Genomic DNA, 18652 nt, shown 5'->3' on the forward strand with positions numbered 1-18652 from the left:
AAGTGAAGCATCGGAATCTATAACTATTGTCACAGGGATGGTTCAAAACATAGTCAGTAAGAAGAGTCAGTCTTCTTGTACTTAAGTCGGCATTGTGCCTTTTGTATTTAATTCCGATGCAATTTCTGTGTTTCATCGTCAATAAGAAGGTCCAAGGGATACAGTAAACCTGGAGTGAAGCATCGGAATTTATAACTAGTGTCACAGGAATGGTTCAAACATAGACAGTAAGAAGAATCAGTCTTCTTGTACTTAAGTCGGCATTGTGCCTTTTGTATTTAATTCCGATGCAATTTTTGTGTTCCATCGTCAATGAGAAGGTCCAAGGGACACAGTAAACCTGGAGTGAAGCATCGGAATCTATAACTAGTTTCACAGGAACGGTTCAAAGCATAGACAGTAAGAAGAGTCAGTCATCTTGTACTTAAGTCGGAATGTGCCTTTTGTATTTAATTCCGATGCAATTTCTGTGTTTCCACGTCAATAAGAGGGTCAGAGGGATACAGTAAACCTGAAGTGAAGCATCGGAATCTATAACTAGTGTCACAGGAATGGTTCAAAACATAGTAAGAAGAGTCAGTCTTCTTGTACTTAAGTCGGCATCGTGCCTTTTGTATTTAATTGCGATACCGTTTCTGTGTTTCATCGTCAATAAGAAGGTCCAAGGGATACAGTAAACCTGAAGTGAAGCATCGGAATCTATAATTAGTGTCACAGGAATGGTTCAAATCATAGTCAATAAGAAGAGTCAGAATTCTTGTACTTAAGTCGGCATTGTCCCTTTTGTATTTTACTCCGATGCAATTTCTGTGTTTCATCGTCAATAAGAAGGTCTGGGGGATACAGTAAACCTGAAGTGAAGCATCGGATTCTATAACTTGTGTCATAGGAATGGTTCAAACATAGACAGTAAGAAGAGTCAGTCTTCTTGTACTTAAGTAGGCATTGTGCCTTTTGTATTTAATTCCGATGCAATTTCTGTGTTTCATCGTCAACAAGAAGGTCCAACGGATACAGTAAACCAGAAGTGAAGCATCGGAATCTATAACTAGTGTTACAGGAATGGTTCCAAACATAGTCAGTAAGAAGAGTCGGCATTGCGCCTTTTGTATTTAATTCCGATGCAATTTCTGTGTTTCATCGTCAATGAGAAGGTCTGAGGGATATAGTAAACCTGAAGTGAAGCATCGGAATCTATAACTAGTGTCCCAGGAATGGTTGAAAACATAGTCAGTAAGAAGAGTCAGTCTTCTTGTACTTAAGTCGGCATTGGTCTCTTTTGTATCTCATTCCGATTCAATATCTGTGTTTCATCGTCAATAAGAAGGGCCAAGGGACACAGTTAACCTGGAGCGCAGCATCGGAATCTATAACTAGTGTCACAGGAATGGTTCAAAACATAGACAGTAAGAAGAGTCAGTCATCTTGTACTTAAGTCGGAATGTGACTTTTGTATTTAATTCCGATGCAATTTCTGTGTTTCATCGTCAATAAGAGGGTCAGAGGTATACAGTAAACTTGAAGTGAAGCATCGGAATCTATAACAATTGTCACAGGAATGGTTCAAAACATAGTCAGTAAGAAGAGTCAGTCTTCCTGTACTTAAGTCGGCATTGTGCCTTTTGTATTTAATTCCGATGCAATTTCTGTGTTTCATCGTCAATAAGAAGGTCCAAGGGACACAGTAAACCTGGAGTGAAGCATCGGAATCTATAACTAGTTTCACAGGAATGGTTCAAAGCATAGACAGTAAGAAGAGTCAGTCATCTTGTACTTAAGTCGGAATGTGCCTTTTGTATTTAATTCCGATGCAATTTCTGTGTTTCATCGTCAATAAGAGGGTCAGAGGGATACAGTAAACCTGAAGTGAAGCATAGGAATCTATAACTAGTGTCACAGGAATGGTTCAAAACATAGACAGTAGGAAGCGTCTGTCTTCTTGTACTTAAGTCGGCATTGTGCCTTTTGTATTTAATTCCGATACAATTTCTGTGTTTCATCGTCAATAAGAAGGTCCAAGGGATACAGTAAACCTGGAGTGAAGCATCGGAATTTATAACTAGTGTCACAGGAATGGTTGAAAACGTAGACAGTAAGAAGAGTCAGTCTTCTTGTACTTAAGACGGCATTGTGCCTTCTGTATTTAATTGTGATACCGTTTCTGTGTTTCATCGTCAATAAGAAGGTCCAAGGGATACAGTAAACCTGATGTGAAGCATCGGAATCTATAATTAGTGTCACAGGAATGGTTCAAATCATAGTCAGTAAGAAGAGTCAGAGTTCTTGTACTTAAGTCGGCATAGTCCCTTTTGTATTTAATTCAGATGCAATTTCTGTGCTTCATCGTCACTAAGATGGTCCAAGGGATACAGTAAACCTGAAGTGAAGCATCGGAATCTATAACTAGTGTCACAGGAATGGTTCAAAACATAGACACTAAGAAGAGTCAGTCTTCTTGTACTTAAGTAGGCATTGTGCCTTTTGTATTTAATTCCGATGCAATTTCTGTGTTTCATCGTCAACAAGAAGGTCCAACGGATACAGTAAACCAGAAGTGAAGCATCGGAATCTATAACTAGTGTTACAGGAATGGTTCCAAACATAGTCAGTAAGAAGAGTCGGCATTGCGCCTTTTGTATTTAATTCCGATGCAATTTCTGTGTTTCATCGTCAATGAGAAGGTCTGAGGGATATAGTAAACCTGAAGTGAAGCATCGGAATCTATAACTAGTGTCCCAGGAATGGTTGAAAACATAGTCAGTAAGAAGAGTCAGTCTTCTTGTACTTAAGTCGGCATTGGTCTCTTTTGTATCTCATTCCGATTCAATATCTGTGTTTCATCGTCAATAAGAAGGGCCAAGGGACACAGTTAACCTGGAGCGCAGCATCGGAATCTATAACTAGTGTCACAGGAATGGTTCAAAACATAGACAGTAAGAAGAGTCAGTCATCTTGTACTTAAGTCGGAATGTGACTTTTGTATTTAATTCCGATGCAATTTCTGTGTTTCATCGTCAATAAGAGGGTCAGAGGTATACAGTAAACTTGAAGTGAAGCATCGGAATCTATAACAATTGTCACAGGAATGGTTCAAAACATAGTCAGTAAGAAGAGTCAGTCTTCCTGTACTTAAGTCGGCATTGTGCCTTTTGTATTTAATTCCGATGCAATTTCTGTGTTTCATCGTCAATAAGAAGGTCCAAGGGATACAGTAAACCTGGAGTAAAGCATCGGAATTTATAACTAGTGTCACAGGAATGGTTCAAACATAGACAGTAAGAAGATTCAGTCTTCTTGTACTTAAGTCGGCATTGTGCCTTTTGTATTTAATTCCGATGCACTTTTTGCGTTCCATCGTCAATAAGAAGGTCCAAGGGACACAGTAAACCTGGAGTGAAGCATCGGAATCTATAACTAGTTTCACAGGAATGGTTCAAAGCATAGACAGTAAGAAGAGTCAGTCATCTTGTACTTAAGTCGGAATGTGCCTTTTGTATTTAATTCCGATGCAATTTCTGTGTTTCATCGTCAATAAGAGGGTCAGAGGGATACAGTAAACCTGAAGTGAAGCATCGGAATCTATAACTAGTGTCACAGGAATGGTTCAAAACATAGACAGTAAGAAGCGTCTGTCTTCTTGTACTTAAGTCGGCATTCTGCCTTTTGTATTTAATTCCGATACAATTTCTGTGTTTCATCGTCAATAAGAAGGTCCAAGGGATACAGTAAACCTGGAGTGAAGCATCGGAATTTATAACTAGTGTCACAGGAATGGTTCAAAACGTAGACAGTAAGAAGAGTCAGTCTTCTTGTACTTAAGACGGCATTGTGCCTTCTGTATTTAATTGTGATACCGTTTCTGTGTTTCATCGTCAATAAGAAGGTCCAAGGGATACAGTAAACCTGATGTGAAGCATCGGAATCTATAATTAGTGTCACAGGAATGGTTCAAATCATAGTCAGTAAGAAGAGTCAGAGTTCTTGTACTTAAGTCGGCATAGTCCCTTTTGTATTTAATTCAGATGCAATTTCTGTGCTTCATCGTCACTAAGATGGTCCAAGGGATACAGTAAACCTGAAGTGAAGCATCGGAATCTATAACTAGTGTCACAGGAATGGTTCAAAACATAGACACTAAGAAGAGTCAATCTTCTTGTAGATAAGTCGGCATTGTGCATTTTGTATTTAATTCCGATGCAATTTCTGTGTTTCATCGTCAATAAGAAGGTCAAAGGGGTACAGTAAACCTGGAGTGAAGCATCGGAATCTATAACTAGTGTCACAGGAATGGTTCAAAACATAGTCAGTAAGAAGAGTCAGTCTTCTTGTACTTAAGACGGCATTGTGCCTTTTGTATGAAATTCCGATGCAATTTCTGTGTTTCATCGTCAATAAGAAGGTCCAAGGGATACAGTAAACCTGGACTGAAGCATCAGAATCTATAACTAGAGTCACAGGAATGAATCAAACATAGTCGGTAAGAAGAATCAGTCTTCCTGTACTTAAGTCGGCATTGTACCTTTTGTATTTAATTCCGATGCAATTTCTGTGTTTCATCGTCAACAAGAAGGTCCAAAAGATACAGTAAACCTGGAGTGAAGCATCGGACTCTATAAGTAGTGTCACAGGAATGGTTCAAAACATAGACAGTAGGAAGAGTCAGTCTTCTTGTACTTAAGTCGGCATTGTGCCTTTTGTATTTTATTCCGACGCAATTTCTGTGTTTCATCGTCAATGAGAAGGTCTGAGGGATATAGTAAACCTGAAGTGAAGCATCGGAATCTAAAACTAGTCTCACTGGAATGGTTCAAATCACAGACAGTAGGAAGAGTCAGTCTTCTTGTACTTAAGTCGGCATTGTGCCTTTTCTATTTAATTCCGATGCAATTTCTGTGTTTCATCGTCAATAAGAAGGTCCAAGGGATACATTAAACCTGAAGTGAAGCATCGGAATCCATAACTAGTGTCCCAGGAATGGTTGAAAACATAGTCAGTAAGAAGAGTCAGTCTTCTTGTACTTAAGTCGGCATTGGTCTCTTTTGTATCTCATTCCGATGCAATCTCTGTGTTTCATCGTCAATAAGAAGGGCCAAGGGACACAGTTAACCTGGAGTGCAGCATCGGAATCTATAACTAGTGTCACAGGAATGGTTCAAAACATAGTCAGTAAGAAGAGTCAGTCTTCTTGTACTTAAGTCGGAATTGTGCCTTTTGTATTTAATTCCGATGCAATTTCTGTGTTTCATCGTCAATAAGCAGGTCCAAGGGCTACAGTAAACCTGGAGTGAAGCATCGGAATTTATAACTAGTGTCACAGGAATGGTTCAAACATAGACAGTAAGAAGAATCAGTCTTCTTGCACTTAAGTCGGCATTGTGCCTTTTGTATTTAATTCCGATGCAATTTTTGTGTTCCATCGTCAATAACAAGGTCCAAGGGACACAGTAAACCTGGAGTGAAGCATCGGAATCTATAACTAGTTTCACAGGAATGGTTCAAAGCATAGACAGTAAGAAGAGTCAGTCATCTTGTACTTAAGTCGGAATGTGCCTTTTGTATTTAATTCCGATGCAATTTCTGTGTTTCATGGTCAATAAGAGGGTCAGAGGGATACAGTAAACCTGAAGTGAAGCATCGGAATCTATAACTAGTGTCACAGGAATGGTTCAAAACATAGTCAGTAAGAAGAGTCAGTCTTCTTGTACTTAAGTCGGCATTGTGCCTTTTGTATTTAATTCCGATGCAATTTCTGTGTTTCATCGTCAATAAGAAGGTCCAAGAGATACAGTAAACCTGGAGTGAAGCATCGGAATTTATAACTAGTGTCACAGGAATGGTTCAAAACATAGACAGTAAGAAGAGTCAGTCTTCTTGTACTTAAGTCGGCATTGTGCCTTCTGTATTTAATTGCGATACCGTTTCTGTGTTTCATCGTCAATAAGAAGGTCCAAGGGATACAGTAAACCTGAAGTGAAGCATCGGAATCTATAATTAGTGTCACAGGAATGGTTCAAATCATAGTCAATAAGAAGAGTCAGAATTCTTGTACTTAAGTCGGCATTGTCCCTTTTGTATTTAATTCAGATGCAATTTCTGTGTTTCATCGTCACTAAGATGGTCCAAGGGATACAGTAAACCTGAAGTCAAGCATCGGAATCTAAAACTAGTGTCACAGGAATGGTTCAAAACATAGACACTAAGAAGAGTCAATCTTCTTGTAGATAAGTCGGCATTGTGCCTTTTGTATTTAATTCCGATGCAATTTCTGTGTTTCATCGTCAATAAGAAGGTCAAAGGGATACAGTAAACCTGGAGTGAAGCATCGGAATCTATAACTAGTGTCACAGGAATGGTTCAAAACATAGTCAGTAAGAAGAGTCAGTCTTCTTGTACTTAAGTCGGCATTGTGCCTTTTGTATGAAATTCCGATGCAATTTCTGTGTTTCATCGTCAATAAGAAGGTCCAAGGGATACAGTAAACCTGGACTGAAGCATCAGAATCTGTAACTAGAGTCACAGGAAAGAATCAAACATAGTCGGTAAGAAGAATCAGTCTTAATGTACTTAAGTCGGCATTGTGCCTTTTCTATTTAATTCCGATGCAATTTCTGTGTTTTATCGTCAACAAGGGGGTCGAAGGGATACATTAAACCTGAAGTGAAGCATCGGAATCTATAACTAGTGTCACAGGAATGGTTCAAACATAGAGAGTAGGAAGAATCAGTCTTCTTGTACTTATGTCGGCATTGTGCCTTTTCTATTTAATTCCGATGCAATATCTGTGTTTCATCGTCAATAAGAATGTCCAAGGGATACAGTGAACCTCGTATGAAGCATCGGAATCTATTAGTAGTGTCACAGGAATGGTTCAAAACATAGACAGTAGGAAGAGTCAGTCTTCTTGTACTTAAGTCGGCATTGTGCCTTTTGTATTTTACTCCGATGCAATTTCTGTGTTTCATCGTCAATAAGAAGGTCTGAGGGATACAGTAAACCTGAAGTGAATCATCGGAATCTATAACTTGTGTCATAGGAATGGTTCAAACATAGACAGTAAGAAGAGTCAGTCTTGTTGTACTTAAGTAGGCATTGTGCCTTTTGTATTTAATTCCGATGCAATTTCTGTGTTTCATCGTCAATAAGAAGGTCCAAGGGATACAGTAAACCAGAAGTGAAGCATCGGAATCTATAACTAGTGTTACAGGAATGGTTCCAAACATAGTCAGTAAGAAGAGTCAGTCTTCTTGTACTTAAGTCGGCATTGCGCCTTTTGTATTTAATTCCGATGGAATTTCTGTGTTTCATCGTCAATGAGATGGTCTGAGGGATATAGTAAACCTGAAGTGAAGCATCGGAATCTAAAACTAGTGTCACTGGAATCGTTCAAATCATAGACAGTAGGAAGAGTCAGTCTTCTTGTGCTTAAGTCGGCATTGTGCCTTTTCTGTTTAATTCCGATGCAATTTCTGTGTTTCATCGTCAATAAGAAGGTCCAAGGGATACATTAAACCTGAAGTGAAGCATCGGAATCTATAACTAGTGTCCCAGGAATGGTTGAAATCATAGTCAGTAAGAAGAGTCAGTCCTCTTGTACTTAAGTCGGCATTGGTCTCTTTTGTATCTCATTCCGATGCAATTTCTGTGTTTCATCGTCAATAAGAAGGGCCAAGGGAAACAGTTAACCTGGAGTGCAGCATCCGAATCTATAACTAGTGTCGCAGGAATGGTTTAAATCATAGACAGTAAGAAGAGTCAGTCTTATTGTACTTAAGACGGCATTGTGCCTTTTGTATGAAATTCCGATGCAATTTCTGTGTTTCATCGTCAATAAGAAGGTCCAAGGGATACAGTAAACCTGGACTGAAGCATCAGATTCTATAACTAGAGTCACAGGAATGAATCAAACATAGTCGGTAAGAAGAATCAGTCTTCTTGTACTTAAGTCGGCATTGTGCCTTTTGTATTTAATTCCGATGCAATTTCTGTGTTTCATCGTCAACAAGAAGGTCCAAGGGATACAGTAAACCTCGAGTGAAGCATCGGACTCTATAAGTAGTGTCACAGGAATGGTTCAAAACATAGACAGTAGGAAGAGTCAGTCTTCTTGTTCTTAAGTCGGCATTGTGCCTTTTGTATTTTATTCCGACGCAATTTCTGTGTTTCATCGTCAATGAGAAGGTCTGAGGGATATAGTAAACCTGAAGTGAAGCATCGGAATCTAAAACTAGTGTCACTGGAATGGTTCAAATCATAGACAGTAGGAAGAGTCAGTCTTCTTGTACTTAAGTCGGCATTGTGCCTTTTCTATTTAATTCCGATGCAATTTCTGTGTTTCATCGTCAATAAGAAGGTCCAAGGGATACATTAAACCTGAAGTGAAGCATCGGAATCTATAACTAGTGTCCCAGGAATGGTTCAAAACATAGTCAGTAAGAAGAGTCAGTCTTCTTGTACTTAGGTCGGCATTGGTCTCTTTTGTATCTCATTCCGATGCAATCTCTGTGTTTCATCGTCAATAAGAAGGGCCAAGGGACACAGTTAACCTGGAGTGCAGCATCGGAATCTATAACTAGTGTCACAGGAATGGTTCAAAACATAGACAGTAAGAAGAGTCAGTCATCTTGTACTCAAGTCGGAATGTGACTTTTGTATTTAATTCCGACGCAATTTCTGTGTTTCATCGTCAATAAGAGGGTCAGAGGTATACAGTAAACCTGAAGTGAAGCATCGGAATCTATAACTATTGTCACAGGAATGGTTCAAAACATAGTCAGTAAGAAGAGTCAGTCTTCTTGTACTTAAGTCGGCATTGTGCCTTTTGTATTTAATTCCGATGCAATTTCTGTGTTTCATCGTCAATAAGAAGGTCCAAGGGATACAGTAAACCTGGAGTGAAGCATCGGAATTTATAACTAGTGTCACAGGAATGGTTCAAACACAGACAGTAAGAAGGATCAGTCTTCTTGTACTTAAGTCGGCATTGTGCCTTTTGTATTTAATTCTGATGCAATTTTTGTGTTCCATCGTCAATAAGAAGGCCCAAGGGACACAGTAAACCTGAAGTGAAGCATCGGAATCTATAACTAGTGTCACAGGAATGGTTCAAAACATAGTCAGTAAGAAGAGTCAGTCTTCTTGTACTTAAGTCGGCATCGTGCCTTTTGTATTTAATTCCGATGCAATTTCTGTGTTTCATCGTCAATAAGAAGGTCCAAGGGATGCAGTAAACCTGGAGTGAAGCATCGGAATTTATAACTAGTGTCACAGGAATGGTTCAAAACATAGACAGTAAGAAGAGTCAGTCTTCTTGTACTTAATTCGGCATTGTGCCTTCTGTATTTAATTGCGATACCGTTTCTGTGTTTCATCGTCAATAAGAAGGTCCAAGGGGTACAGTAAACCTGAAGTGAAGCATCGGAATCTATAATTAGTGTCACAGGAATGGTTCAAATCATAGTCAATAAGAAGAGTCAGAATTCTTGTACTTAAGTCGGCATTGTCCCTTTTGTATTTTACTCCGATGCAATTTCTGTGTTTCATCGTCAATAAGAAGGTCTGAGGGATGCAGTAAACCTGAAGTGAAGCATCGGAATCTATAACTTGTGTCATAGGAATGGTTCAAACATAGACAGTAAGAAGAGTCAGTCTTCTTGTACTTAAGTAGGCATTGTGCCTTTTGTATTTAATTCCGATGCAATTTCTGTGTTTCATCGTCAATAAGAAGGTCCAGCGGATACAGTAAACCAGAAGTGAAGCATCGGAATCTATAACTAGTGTTACAGGAATGGTTCCAAACATAGTCAGTAAGAGGAGTCGGCATTGCGCCTTTTGTATTTAATTCCGATGCAATTTCTGTGTTTCATCGTCAATGAGAAGGTCTGAGGGATATAGTAAACCTGAAGTGAAGCATCGGAATCTAAAACTAGTGTCACTGGAATGGTTCAAATCATAGACAGTAGGAAGAGTCAGTCTTCTTGTACTTAAGTCGGCATTGTGCCTTTTCTATTTAATTCCGATGCAATTTCTGTGTTTCATCGTCAATAAGAAGGTCCAAGGGATACATTAAACCTGAAGTGAAGCATCGGAATCTATAACTAGTGTCCCAGGAATGGTTGAAAACATAGTCAGTAAGAAGAGTCAGTCTTCTTGTACTTAAGTCGGCATTGGTCTCTTTTGTATCTCATTCCGATGCAATTTCTGTGTTTCATCGTCAATAAGAAGGGCCAAGGGACACAGTTAACCTGGAGTGCAGCATCGGAATCTATAACTAGTGTCACAGGAATGGTTCAAAACATAGACAGTAAGAAGAGTCAGTCATCTTGTACATAATTCGGAATGTGACTTTTGTATTTAATTCCGATGCAATTTCTGTGTTTCATCGTCAATAAGAGGGTCAGAGGTACACAGTAAACCTGAAGTGAAGCATCGGAATCTATAACAATTGTCACAGGAATGGTTCAAAACATAGTCAGTAAGAAGAGTCAGTCTTCTTGTACTTAAGTCGGCATTGTGCCTTTTGTATTTAATTCCGATGCAATTTCTGTGTTTCATCGTCAATAAGAAGGTCCAAGGGATACAGTAAACCTGGAGTGAAGCATCGGAATTTATAACTAGTGTCACAGGAATGGTTCAAACATAGACAGTAAGAAGAATCAGTCTTCTTGTACTTAAGTCGGCATTGTGCCTTTTGTATTTAATTCCGATGCAATTTTTGTGTTCCATCGTCAATAAGAAGTTCCAAGGGACACAGTAAACCTGGAGTGAAGCATCGGAACCTATAACTAGTTTCACAGGAATAGTTCAAAGCATAGACAGTAAGAAGAGTCAGTCATCTTGTACTTAAGTCGGAATGTGCCTTTTGTATTTAATTCCGATGCAATTTCTGTGCTTCATCGTCAATAAGAGGGTCAGAGGGATACAGTAAACCTGAAGTGAAGCATCGGAATCTATAACTAGTGTCACAGGAATGGTTCAAAACATAGACAGTAGGAAGCGTCTGTCTTCTTGTAGTTAAGTCGGCATTGTGCCTTTTGTATTTAATTCCGATACAATTTCTGTGTTTCATCGTCAATAAGAAGGTCCAAGGGATACAGTAAACCTGGAGTGAAGCATCGGAATTTATAACTAGTGTCACAGGAATGGTTCAAAACGTAGACAGTAAGAAGAGTCAGTCTTCTTGTACTTAAGTCGGCATTGTGCCTTCTGTATTTAATTGTGATACCGTTTCTGTATTTCATCGTCAATAAGAAGGTCCAAGGGATACAGTAAACCTGATGTGAAGCATCGGAATCTATAATTAGTGTCACAGGAATGGTTCAAATCATAGTCAGTAAGAAGAGTCAGAATTCTTGTACTTAAGTCGGCATTGTCCTTTTTGTATTTAATTCCGATGCAATTTCTGTGTTTCATCGTCAATAAGAAGGTCAAAGGGGTACAGTAAACCTGGAGTGAAGCATCGGAAGCTATAATTAGTGTCACAGGAATGGTTCAAAACATAGTCAGTAAGAAGAGTCAGTCTTCTTGTACTTAAGACGGCATTGTGCCTTTTGTATTTAATTCCGATGCAATTTCTGTGTTTCATCGTCAACAAGAAGGTCCAAGGGATACAGTAAACCTGGAGTGAAGCATCGGACTCTATAAATAGTGTCACAGGAATGGTTCAAAACATAGACAGTAGGAAGAGTCAGTCTTCTTGTACTCAAGTCGGCATTGTGCCTTTTGTATTTTATTCCGACGCAATTTCTGTGTTTCATCGTCAATGAGAAGGTCTGAGGGATATAGTAAACCTGAAGTGAAGCATCGGAATCTAAAACTAGTGTCACTGGAATGGTTCAAATCATAGACAGTAGGAAGAGTCAGTCTTCTTGTACTTAAGTCGGCATTGTGCCTTTTTTATTTAATTCCGATGCAATTTCTGTGTTTCATCGTCAATAAGAAGGTCCAAGGGATACATTAAACCTGAAGTGAAGCATCGGAATCTATAACTAGTGTCCCAGGAATGGTTGAAAACATAGTCAGTAAGAAGAGTCAGTCTTCTTGTACTTAAGTCGGCATTGGTCTCTTTTGTATCTCATTCCGATGCAATCTCTGTGTTTCATCGTCAATAAGAAGGGCCAAGGGACACAGTTAACCTGGAGTGCAGCATCGGAATCTATAACAAGTGTCACAGGAATGGTTCAAAACATAGTCAGTAAGAAGAGTCAGTCTTCTTGTACTTAAGTCGGCATTGTGCCTTTTCTATTTAATTCCGATGCAATTTCTGTGTTTCATCGTCAATAAGAAGGTCCAAGGGATACAGTAAACCTGGAGTGAAGCATCGGAATTTATAACTAGTATCACAGGAATGGGTCAAACATAGACAGTAAGAAGAATCAGTCTTCTTGCACTTAAGTCGGCATTGTGCCTTTTGTATTTAATTCCGATACAATTTCTGTGTTTCATCGTCAATAAGAAGGTCCAAGGGATACAGTAAACCTGAAGTGAAGCATCGGAATCTATAACTAGTGTCACAGGAATGGTTCAAAACATAGACACTAAGAAGAGTCAATCTTCTTGTAGATAAGTCGGCATTGTGCATTTTGTATTTAATTCCGATGCAATTTCTGTGTTTCATCGTCAATAAGAAGGTCAAAGGGGTACAGTAAGCCTGGAGTGAAGCATCGGAATCTATAACTAGTGTCACAGGAATGGTTCAAAACATAGTCAGTAAGAAGAGTCAGTCTTCTTGTACTTAAGACGGCATTGTGCCTTTTGTATGAAATTCCGATGCAATTTCTGTGTTTCATCGTCAATAAGAAGGTCCAAGGGATACATTAAACCTGAAGTGAAGCATCAGAATCTATAACTAGAGTCACAGGAATGGTTGAAAACATAGTCAGTAAGAAGAGTCAGTCTTCTTGTACTTAGGTCGGCATTGGTCTCTTTTGTATCTCATTCCGATGCAATCTCTGTGTTTCATCGTCAATAAGAAGGGCCAAGGGACACAGTTAACCTGGAGTGCAGCATCGGAATCTATAACTAGTGTCACAGGAATGGTTCAAAACATAGACAGTAAGAAGAGTCAGTCATCTTGTACATAATTCGGAATGTGACTTTTGTATTTAATTCCGATGCAATTTCTGTGTTTCATCGTCAATAAGAGGGTCAGAGGTACACAGTAAACCTGAAGTGAAGCATCGGAATCTATAACAATTGTCACAGGAATGGTTCAAAACATAGTCAGTAATAAGAGTCAGTCTTCTTGTACTTAAGTCGGCATTGTGCCTTTTGTATTTAATTGCGATGCAATTTCTGTGTTTCATCGTCAATAAGAAGGTCCAAGGGATACAGTAAACCTGGAGTGAAGCATCGGAATTTATAACTAGTGTCACAGGAATGGTTCAAACATAGACAGTAAGAAGAATCAGTCTTCTTGTACTTAAGTCGGCATTGTGCCTTTTGTATTTAATTCCGATGCAATTTTTGTGTTCCATCGTCAATAAGAAGGTCCAAGGGACACAGTAAACCTGGAGTGAAGCATCGGAACCTATAACTAGTTTCACAGGAATGGTTCAAAGCATAGACAGTAAGAAGAGTCAGTCATCTTGTACTTAAGTCGGAATGTGCCTTTTGTATTTAATTCCGATGCAATTTCTGTGTTTCATCGTCAATAAGAGGGTCAGAGTCATACAGTAAACCTGAAGTGAAGCATCGGAATCTATAACTAGTGTCACAGGAATGGTTCAAAACATAGACAGTAGGAAGCGTCTGTCTTCTTGTACTTAAGTCGGCATTGTGCCTTTTGTATTTAATTCCGATACAATTTCTGTGTTTCATCGTCAATAAGAAGGTCCAAGGGATACAGTAAACCTGGAGTGAAGCATCGGAATTTATAACTAGTGTCACAGGAATGGTTCAAAACGTAGACAGTACGAAGAGTCAGTCTTCTTGTACTTAAGTCGGCATTGTGCCTTCTGTATTTAATTGTGATACCGTTTCTGTGTTTCATCGTCAATAAGAAGGTCCAAGGGATACAGTAAACCTGATGTGAAGCATCGGAATCTATAATTAGTGTCACAGGAATGGTTCAAATCATAGTCAGTAAGAAGAGTCAGAATTCTTGTACTTAAGTCGGCATTGTCCTTTTTGTATTTAATTCCGATGCAATTTCTGTGTTTCATCGTCAATAAGAAGGTCAAAGGGGTACAGTAAACCTGGAGTGAAGCATCGGAATCTATAACTAGTGTCACAGGAATGGTTCAAAACATAGTCAGTAAGATGAGTCAGTCTTCTTGTACTTAAGACGGCATTGTGCCTTTTGTATGAAATTCCGATGCAATTTCTGTGTTTCATCGTCAATAAGAAGGTCCAAGGGATACAGTAAACCTGGACTGAAGCATCAGAATCTATAACTAGCGTCGCAGGAATGAATCAAACATAATCGGTAAGAAGAATCAGTCTTCTTGTACTTAAGTCGGCATTGTGCCTTTTGTATTCAATTCCGATGCAATTTCTGTGTTTCATCGTCAACAAGAAGGTCCAAGGGATACAGTAAACCTGGAGTGAAGCATCGGACTCTATAAATAGTGTCACAGGAATGGTTCAAATCATAGACAGTAGGAAGAGTCAGTCTTCTTGTACTTAAGTCGGCATTGTGCCTTTTTTATTTAATTCCGATGCAATTTCTGTGTTTCATCGTCAATAAGAAGGTCCAAGGGATACATTAAACCTGAAGTGAAGCATCGGAATCTATAACTAGTGTCCCAGGAATGGTTGAAAACATAGTCAGTAAGAAGAGTCAGTCTTCTTGTACATAAGTCGGCATTGGTCTCTTTTGTATCTCATTCCGATGCAATCTCTGTGTTTCATCGTCAATAAGAAGGGCCAAGGGACACAGTTAACCTGGAGTGCAGCATCGGAATCTATAACAAGTGTCACAGGAATGGTTCAAAACATAGTCAGTAAGATGAGTCAGTCTTCTTGTACTTAAGTCGGCATTGTGCCTTTTGTATTTAATTCCGATGCAATTTCTGTGTTTCATCGTCAATAAGAAGGTCCAAGGGATACAGTAAACCTGGAGTGAAGCATCGGAATTTATAACTAGTGTCACAGGAATGGTTCAAACATAGACAGTAAGAAGAATCAGTCTTCTTGCACTTAAGTCGGCATTGTGCCTTTTGTATTTAATTCCGATACAATTACTGTGTTTCATCGTCAATAAGAAGGTCCAAGGGATACAGTAAACCTGAAGTGAAGCTACGGAATCTATAACTAGTGTCACAGGAATGGTTCAAACCATAGACACTAAGAAGAGTCAATCTTCTTGTAGATAAGTCGGCATTGTGCATTTTGTATTTAATTCCGATGCAATTTCTGTGTTTCATCGTTAATAAGAAGGTCAAAGGGGTACAGTAAACCTGGAGTGAAGCATCGGAATCTATAACTAGTGTCACAGGAATGGTTCAAAACATAGTCAGTAAGAAGAGTCAGTCTTCTTGTACTTAGGTCGGCATTGGTTTCTTTTGTATCTCATTCCGATGCAATCTCTGTGTTTCATCGTCAATAAGAAGGGCCAAGGGACACAGTTAACCTGGAGTGCAGCATCGGAATCTATAACTAGTGTCACAGGAATGGTTCAAAACATAGACAGTAAGAAGAGTCAGTCATCTTGTACTTAAGTCGGAATGTGACTTTTGTATTTAATTCCGACGCAATTTCTGTGTTTCATCGTCAATAAGAGGGTCAGAGGTATACAGTAAACCTGAAGTGAAGCATCGGAATCTATAACTTTTGTCACAGGGATGTTTCAAAACATAGTCAGTAAGAAGAGTCAGTCTTCTTGTACTTAAGTCGGCATTGTGCCTTTTGTATTTAATTCCGATGCAATTTCTGTGTTTCATCGTCAATAAGAAAGTGCAAGGGATACAGTAAACCTGAAGTGAAGCATCGGAATTTATAACTAGTGTCACAGGAATGGTTCAAACATAGACAGTAAGAAGAATCAGTCTTCTTGTACTTAAGTCGGCATTGTGCCTTTTTTATTTAATTCCGATGCAATTTTTGTGTTCCATCGTCAATAAGAAGGTCCAAGGGACACAGTAAACCTGGAGTGAAGCATCGGAATCTATAACTAGTTTCACAGGAACGGTTCAAAGCATAGACAGTAAGAAGAGTCAGTCATCTTGTACTTAAGTCGGAATGTGCCTTTTGTATTTAATTCCGATGCAATTTCTGTGTTTCATCATCAATAAGAGGGTCAGAGGGATACAGTAAACCTGAAGTGAAGTATCGGAATCTATAACTAGTGTCACAGGAATGGTTCAAAACATAGTAAGAAGAGTCAGTCTTCTTGTACTTAAGTCGGCATCGTGCCTTTTGTATTTAATTCCGATGCAATTTCTGTGTTTCATCGTCAATAAGAAGGTCCAAGGGATACAGTAAACCTGGAGTGAAGCATCGGAATTTAAAACTAGTGTCACAGGAATGGTTCAAAACATAGACAGTAAGAAGAGTCAGTCTTCTTGTACTTAATTCGGCATTGTGCCTTCTGTATTTAATTGCGATACCGTTTCTGTGTTTCATCGTCAATAAGAAGGTCCAAGGGATACAGTAAACATGAAGTGAAGCATCGGAATCTATAATTAGTGTCACAGGAATGGTTCAAATCATAGTCAATAAGAAGAGTGAGAATTCTTGTACTTAAGTCGGCATTGTCCCTTTTGTATTTTACTCCGATGCAATTTCTGTGTTTCATCGTCAATAAGAAGGTCTGAGGGATACAGTAAACCTGAAGTGAAGCATCGGAATCTATAACTTGTGTCATAGGAATGGTTCAAACATAGACAGTAAGAAGAGTCAGTCTTCTTGTACTTAAGTAGGCATTGTGCCTTTTGTATTTAATTCCGATGCAATTTCTGTGTTTCATCGTCAATAAGAAGGTCCAACGGATACAGTAAACCAGAAGTGAAGCACCGGAATCTATAACTAGTGTTACAGGAATGGTTTCAAACATAGTCAGTAAGAAGAGTCGGCATTGCGCCTTTTGTATTTAATTCCGATGCAATTTCTGTGTTTCATCGTCAATGAGAAGCTCTGAGGGATATAGTAAACCTGAAGTGAAGCATCGGAATCTAAAACTAGTGTCACTGGAATGGTTCAAATCATAGACAGTAGGAAGAGTCAGGCTTCTTGTACTTAAGTCGGCATTGTGCCTTTTCTATTTAATTCCGATGCAATTTCTGTGTTTCATCGTCAATAAGAAGGTCCAAGGGATACATTAAACCTGAAGTGAAGCATCGGAACCTATAACTAGTGTCCCAGGAATGGTTGAAAACATAGTCAGTAAGAAGAGTCAGTCTTCTTGTACTTAAGTCGGCATTGGTCTCTTTTGTATCTCATTCCGATGCAATTTCTGTGTTTCATCGTCAATAAGAAGGGCCAAGGGACACAGTTAACCTGGAGTGCAGCATCGGAATCTATAACAATTGTCACAGGAATGGTTCAAACATAGTCAGTAAGAAGAGTCAGTCTTCCTGTACTTAAGTCGGCATTGTGCCTTTTGTATTTAATTCCGATGCAATTTCTGTGTTTCATCGTCAATAAGAAGGTCCAAGGGATACAGTAAACCTGGAGTAAAGCATCGGAATTTATAACTAGTGTCACAGGAATGGTTCAAACATAGACAGTAAGAAGAATCAGTCTTCTTGTACTTAAGTCGGCATTGTGCCTTTTGTATTTAATTCCGATGCACTTTTTGCGTTCCATCGTCAATAAGAAGGTCCAAGGGACACAGTAAACCTGGAGTGAAGCATCGGAATCTATAACAAGTTTCACAGGAATGGTTCAAAGCATAGACAGTAAGAAGAGTCAGTCATCTTGTACTTAAGTCGGAATGTGCCTTTTGTATTTAATTCCGATGCAATTTCTGTGTTTCATCGTCAACAAGAGGGTCAGAGGGATACAGTAAACCTCAAGTGAAGCATCGGAATCTATAACTAGTGTCACAGGAATGGTTCAAAACATAGACAGTAGGAAGCGTCTGTCTTCTTGTACTTAAGTCGGCATTGTGCCTTCTGTATTTAATTGTGATACCGTTTCTGTGTTTCATCGTCAATAAGAAGGTCCAAGGGATACAGTAAACCTGATGTGAAGCATCGGAATCTATAATTAGTGTCACAGGAATGGTTCAAATCATAGTCAGTAAGAAGAGTCAGAATTCTTGTACTTAAGTCGGAATGTGCCTTTTGTATTTAATTCCGATGCAATTTGTGTGTTTCATCGTCAATAAGAGGGTCAGAGGGATACAGTAAACCTGAAGTGAAGCATCGGAATCTATAACTAGTGTCACAGGAATGGTTCAAAACATAGACAGTAGGAAGCGTCTGTCTTCTTGTACTTAAGTCGGAATGTGCCTTTTGTATTTAATTCCGATGCAATTTCTGTGTTTCATCGTCAATAAGAGGGTCAGAGGGATACAGTAAACCTGAAGTGAAGCATCGGAATCTATAACTAGTTTCACAGGAATGGTTCAAAGCATAGACAGTAAGAAGAGTCAATCTTCTTGTAGATAAGTCGGCATTGTGCATTTTGTATTTAATTCCGATGCAATTTCTGTGTTTCATCGTCAATAAGCAGGTCAAAGGGGTACAGTAAACCTGGCGTGAAGCATCGGAAT

Source organism: Schistocerca americana, unplaced genomic scaffold (genome assembly GCF_021461395.2).
Source record: "Schistocerca americana isolate TAMUIC-IGC-003095 unplaced genomic scaffold, iqSchAmer2.1 HiC_scaffold_19, whole genome shotgun sequence".
Lineage (NCBI taxonomy): Eukaryota > Metazoa > Arthropoda > Insecta > Orthoptera > Acrididae > Schistocerca > Schistocerca americana.